The sequence below is a fragment of the Pan troglodytes genome, chromosome X (assembly GCF_028858775.2).
Source record: "Pan troglodytes isolate AG18354 chromosome X, NHGRI_mPanTro3-v2.0_pri, whole genome shotgun sequence".
Classification (NCBI taxonomy): Eukaryota; Metazoa; Chordata; class Mammalia; order Primates; family Hominidae; genus Pan; species Pan troglodytes.
Window position 1 is genome coordinate 48,168,603 of NC_072421.2, and position 6,000 is coordinate 48,174,602.

The following is a 6,000-nucleotide window of genomic DNA, read 5'->3' on the forward strand; positions in this document are numbered from 1 at the left end:
CAGGGGCTCAGGGTCATGCAGTCAGTAAGCCCGTATATATTCTGAAACTCTGTTGTTTTAGTTTTGTTTATTATATAAATAATTATATTCCTAATATTAAGTTATGCATTATGAATAAATACAAAGAAGAAAGTAAAAATGACCTCTAACTCTGCCATCTCCTAAATATAAATTCTATCAACAATTTGATTTATTTGCTTCCATATATTTTTTTCTGGGCATGTGCTTTGGTGCTTATGTTTGCAAGTGATCAGTATATTCATATGTGCACTTTTAGTTTAAATGAAAACTGGAATCATGTTGTTTGGTTACCTTGTTTTTTTACGTTGTATTTTAACTTAAATATTTTTCCATGGCAGCATATGTTTTTCTAAACAATTTTAACAGCTGCAAATAGCGTATCTTTGAATATATCATAATTTATATAACCAATATGCTGTTAATAAATATTTATGAAAGTTGGTTTTGGTTTTAACTGTTATGAACATCACCGTGGTAAAATTCCTACATTTAAATCTTTGTGCACATACATGATTATTTTCTACAGATATAGTTTTAGAAATTGTACTCTTGGGTCAGGGTGTAAGGACAGGTGTTAATAATAAATGGGCTGGGCGCTGTGGCTCATGCCTGTAACCTCAGCACTTTGAGAGGCAGAGGTGGGTGGATCAGTTGAGGTCAGGAGTTGCAGACCAGCCTGGTCAACATGGTGAAACCATGTCTCTACTAAAAATGCAAAAATTAGCTGGGCTTGGCGGCACACACCTATAATCCCAGCTACTTGAGATTCTGAGGCTGGAGAATCTCTGGACCCCGGGAGGCAGAGGTTGCAGTGAGCCCAGATCGCGCCACTGCACTCCAGCCTGGGCGACAGAGCAAGACTCTTGTCTCAATAAATAAATAAAAATACAAAAATTAGCCAGGCATGGTGGCACGCGCCTATAATCCCAGCTACTTCGGAGGCTGAGACACTAGAATCACTGGCACCAGGGAGGCGGAGGTTGCAGTGAGCTGAGATCGTGCCACTGCACTCCAGCCTGTGTGACAGAACGAGACTCTGTCTCAAAAATAAATAAAAATACAAAAATTAGCCGGGCATGGTGGCGCACACCTGTAATCCCAGCTACTCCAGAGGCTGAGGCATGAGAATTGCTGGAATCTGGGAGGTGGAGGTTGCAGTAAGCTGCGCCACTGCACTCCAGCCTGGGCGACAGAGCGAAACTGTGTCTCACATAATAATAATAATAATAATAATAATAATAATAAATGAATTGGGAGGGGACAATTGCACACTTAGTCTCAATGAGAAATCTGCCTTTTTCCAAGTGCCACATGATCAGATCAGTCACACATATGCAGCTTGTGATCACAGAGGCATGGAGTTCTCTGGCTTTCCATGGGGTGCAGCCTCTTGTCCAGCGGAAGTGTGGAGATTTCCAGCCTGCTTAATCTGAGCAACACAACCTTGACTTCACAGACCTATGTCCCTACCCAAGAAAGTCAGGAAATAACCACGTTTCTCATGAGTTATCGTTAATTCATGTATTTGTTGCACCTGTTGCAGTTCAGCAGCTTTTGTGAGCTTTTAAGAATCCCTGTAGTAAAATGTACAAGTATAGCTCCATAAAAATTAGATCAGAGAAAATATAGAAAGAATGGATGAAGTCAGGATCAGAATTGATTTGGGCTGTAGGCATTTGGGCCCTAGGGTTCTGCAGAGTAAAATTAAACTGCCAGTTTCCTTCTGAGCTTCCTATCAGACATAGCTGGAAAGAAAATGCAGTTATTTGTAGGATTTACCTTGGCCTCAGGGAGAAAAATGACTACAAGGGTGAAGAAAAATTTTTCCAGGGTAATGATTTCCTGATAATTGAATGTAAACCATCTCCCACCCCCCTTATTTTTGAGACAGAGTCCTGCTCTGTTGTCCAGGCTGGAGTGCAGTGGCTCGATCTCGGCTCACTGCAAACTCCGCCTCCCAGGCTCAAGCGATTCTCCAGCCTCAGCCTCCTGACTAGCCGGGATTACAGGCACGTGCCACCATGCCTGGCTAATTTTTGTATTATTTATTTATTTATTAGAGACAGAGTCTCGCTCTATCACCCAGGCTGCAGTGCAGTGGCACCATCTCAGCTCACTGCAAACTCTGCCTCCTGGGCTCAAGGGATTCTCCAGCCTCAGCCTCCCGAGTAGCTGGGATTACAGGCATGCACCACCACACCCAGCTAATTTTTGTATTTTTTTGTAGAGACAGGGTTTCACCATGTTGGCCAGGCTGGTCTCGAACTTCTGACCTCAAGTGATCCACTGGCCTTGGCCTCCCAAAGTGCTGGGATTACAGGCATGAGCCACTGTGCTCGGCTCCAAAACCCCTTTTTGATCTTATTATGGATTATAGGTGAGGTGACCTTATACTTTATCATCCAAATTCAGAAACTTTGGAAAGTGAAAGAGGCATCATTAATAATCATGCTGGAACAGCAGGTGTAAACTGGACAGGTGGTCAACCTAATGATAAATGCGCAATAGAGTTTGCCATGGCCATCTTCTGGAGCAGTGGTTCTTCCAGTGTGTTCCCTGGACCACCACCAACAGCACCTGAGATATTGTTAGAGATGCAAATTCTTGGACCCTATGCCAGACCTAGGGAATATCTAACTTTTGGGTGTGAGGCTCAGCAGTCTGTGTGCTGACAAGCCCTCTGGGTGATTCTGATACACGCTCAATGTTGAGAACCACTGATTTAGAGCTGTCTTCCAAATAAGTCAAAGGCACAGGGCCAGTGCAGAACTCAGCCCATCGGGTTCTTCATGTGCACACCTCTCTAATTATCTTGTTTCATCTAGGTACAAACTATCCTACATTTTTATATTCCTCTGGAGCCTTTTGACACTTCTTATGCCTTAAATAGTTCAAAATTAAAGGAATATTGGATCATACAATATGTGTTTTCAGTCTGGACTTAAAACTCTGTGTGATGGCCCTGCTCGTGGTCGGTTCCTCAAAAAAAAAAAAAAAAGTCTCTATTTTTAACATGTTATCCTGAAGTACAAAATACAATGGTAACGTGGAATTTATTCTTTCAAGATACAAAAGTTAGTTTATATTTATTTCCTGTATATAGAATCCCTTAGTGGTGATCCATTAGTTCAAGTAAAAAATCCATGCTTTTCCCATGATTGTAGTCCAGCATTTGTCCTTAGCTTTTATTAATTAATTAATTAATTTATTTATTTATTATTACTTTTGCCTCACTCCGTCTCCCAGGCTGGAGTGCAGTGGCATGATCTGGGCTCACTGCAAACTCCACCTCCCGGGTGTCTAACCTCCTGATTCTCGTGCCTCAGCCTCCTGAGTAATTGGGATTACAGGTGTTTGCTAACACGCCTGGCTAATTTTTGTATTTTTGGTAGAGATGGGGTTTCGCCATGTTGGCCAGGCTGATCTGTATCTACTGACCTCAGGTTATCCAACCGCCTTGGCCTCCCAAAGTGCTGGGATTACAGGCCTGAGCTACTGCACCCAGTCTGTCCTTAGATTTTTAAACTTATTTTGCTTCCCTAACATGAGACATAGACTCCTGTCCTTTTGCATAGAGCTATTTGCACTTCTATGATGTCAGATACTTTATTTATTTTATTATTATTTTTTTTACCCCCATGCTGTTGCACTTTGCCTCACATGTTTCACTTTCCATGTTAAGCTTCCCCAACACTGGCAGGCAAACCCACTTCCCCATGGAGAATTTATCTTTCCCTCTTTTGTGCTCTCCATGTTTCCTACATGTACTTAAGCCTTGGAATTTTTTGTTTTAATCATCTCAGTAAACTTTTTTTTTTTTTTTAAGACAGAGTCTCACTCTATCACCCAGGCTGGAGTGTAGTGGCATGATCTCGGCTCACTGCAACCTCTGCCTCCCAGGTTCCAGCGCTTCTCCAGCCTCAGCCTCCGAAGTAGCTGGGATTATATGTGCGTGCCACCATGCCTGGCTAATTTTTGTAGTTTTGTATTTTTAGTAGAGATGGGGTTTTGCCATGTTGGCCAGACTGGTCTCGAACTCCTGGCCTCAAGTGATCCACCTGCCTCGGCCTCCCAAACTGCTGGGATTACAGGTGTGAGCCACCACTGACTTCCATTTAGGAAGTCAATCTCATGTTTTCTGGGAGAGCTTGATGCCTTTGAAATGCCCTGAAAGTGTATTAGTCAGTGTTCTCCAGAGACACAGAGCCAATAGGGTATATGGATATAAGAGGGGATTTATTATGGAATTTGCTCACACCATTATGGAAGCCAAGAAGTCCCCACCATCTTCTTTCTGCAAGCTGGAGAACTAGAAAAGATGAAGCTGATAATATAATTCAGTTTGAGTCTGAAGTCCTGAGAACCAGGGGAGTTGATGGTACAACTATCAGTCCCAGGCCAAAGGCTTGAAAAATGGGGTAGGGGGTGAGGGGATGGTGTTGGTGTAAGCCCTGGAGTCTGAAGGCCCAAGAACCAATAGCCTCAATGTCTGAGGGCAGGAGAAGATGGATGTCCACAGCTCAAGCAGAGAGGGTGAATTTGCCCTTCCTCCATTTTTTTGTTCTATTCAGTCCCTCAATGGATTAGATGATGCCTGCCCACATTGGTGAAGACAAATCTTTACATAGTCTGCTGATTCAAATGTTAATGTTTTCTGGGAACACCCTCACAGTCACACTTAGCAATAATGTTTTACCAGCTATCTGGGCATCTTAGCCCAGTTGAGTTGATATAAAATTAACCGTCACAGAAGGTAACTCATCTTGAAAGTTCTAAACTCCCTTAACTCACTTCTTCTCTAAAAGAAGGTTTATAACTTCAATTTTTCTCTATCTTGAATTGGAATGTCTACGACTTTTATTATATGTCTGCCCAACCATTGTATGTTCAGTGTTTTGGGGGAAGATAACCTGTCTCTTCTGTTTTCACAGGTCCACATACAGAAAGAGAGGAATTGTGCCTCAGAAGCTGTATGTAATGGATGACACCCAGGAGCCTCATCTGCACCTGGACCTAATATGGTGATAAAATTTTAGGCTTGGAGCTGATACTGTAATGAGGTGAGCCTTTTGGGACCTTGGAATGGGGTGAATGTATTTTGCATGTGAGAGGGATATAAAGCATTGGTGGTCAGAGGGAAGACTCTGGTGGACACACACTAAGGTGATACATAGTGAGTCACACAATCTTGTATAATTTCCTCTCCTTGGGTGCAGGTAGAATCTCTGTGACTTGTTTCTAACAAATAGAATATGGCGAAGGTGATGGGATATCACTCCCTTAATCAGGTTATATTACAGTCAAAGATGATATGATGTAACTCCCATGATTTCATTACATTATCTAACACTCTGCTTTAGTAGACTGGCACAAGAGATTCTCCTTACTGGCTTAATGAGGTAAGCGTCCATATTGAGGAAACCCACATGGCAAGAAACTGCAGGCAGCCTCTAGAAACCATGGGTGGCCTCTTCAATTTGAAGGTAGCTTCCAGCTGACAACCAGTAAGAAGCCAGGGCCCTCAGTCATGTAGCTGCAAGAAAATAAAATCTGCCAATGACGTGAATGATCTTGGAAGTGGATTCTTCCCCAGTCAAGTTTCCAGATGAAAATATAGCCTGGCTGACACCTTGTGAGATCCTGAACAGAGGACTTAGTTAAGCTATGTGTGAACTTTTGACACACAGAAACTGTGAAATAATAAAAGTGTGTTGTCTTAAGCTACTAAGTTCGTGGGAATTTGTTATGCAGCAATGGAAAACTAATAGGATATCTCATGCCCTATTTCATTGTTTCACATTTTCCTCAATGTCTACTGTATAAAGCTCCATTTTGTATCTGGGCTTCTGATTATTTTGTGTACTGCATATGTGGACAATATGCATATTTTCATTTTTCGTTCAGTTGCTTCTGTTCCATGAAATAGTTCTTAACTACTCTAGTGTATTTTTTTCACTTGTTTGATTCCCTAGCCTGCAA

General features: G+C 42.2%; 1 long non-coding RNA gene across 1 annotated transcript in view; it reads left to right on the forward strand.

Annotated features, from left to right (window-relative positions):
• The window catches only part of LOC134809345 (uncharacterized), a 29,881-nt gene extending 24,134 nt beyond the window's left edge, over positions 1 to 5,747 (forward strand). The window contains exon 4 of the long non-coding RNA XR_010154830.1: positions 4,953 to 5,747. This is a non-coding gene — a long non-coding RNA (uncharacterized LOC134809345). The remainder of the gene's footprint in view (positions 1 to 4,952) is intronic.
• Positions 5,748 to 6,000: the final 253 nt, after the last annotated feature.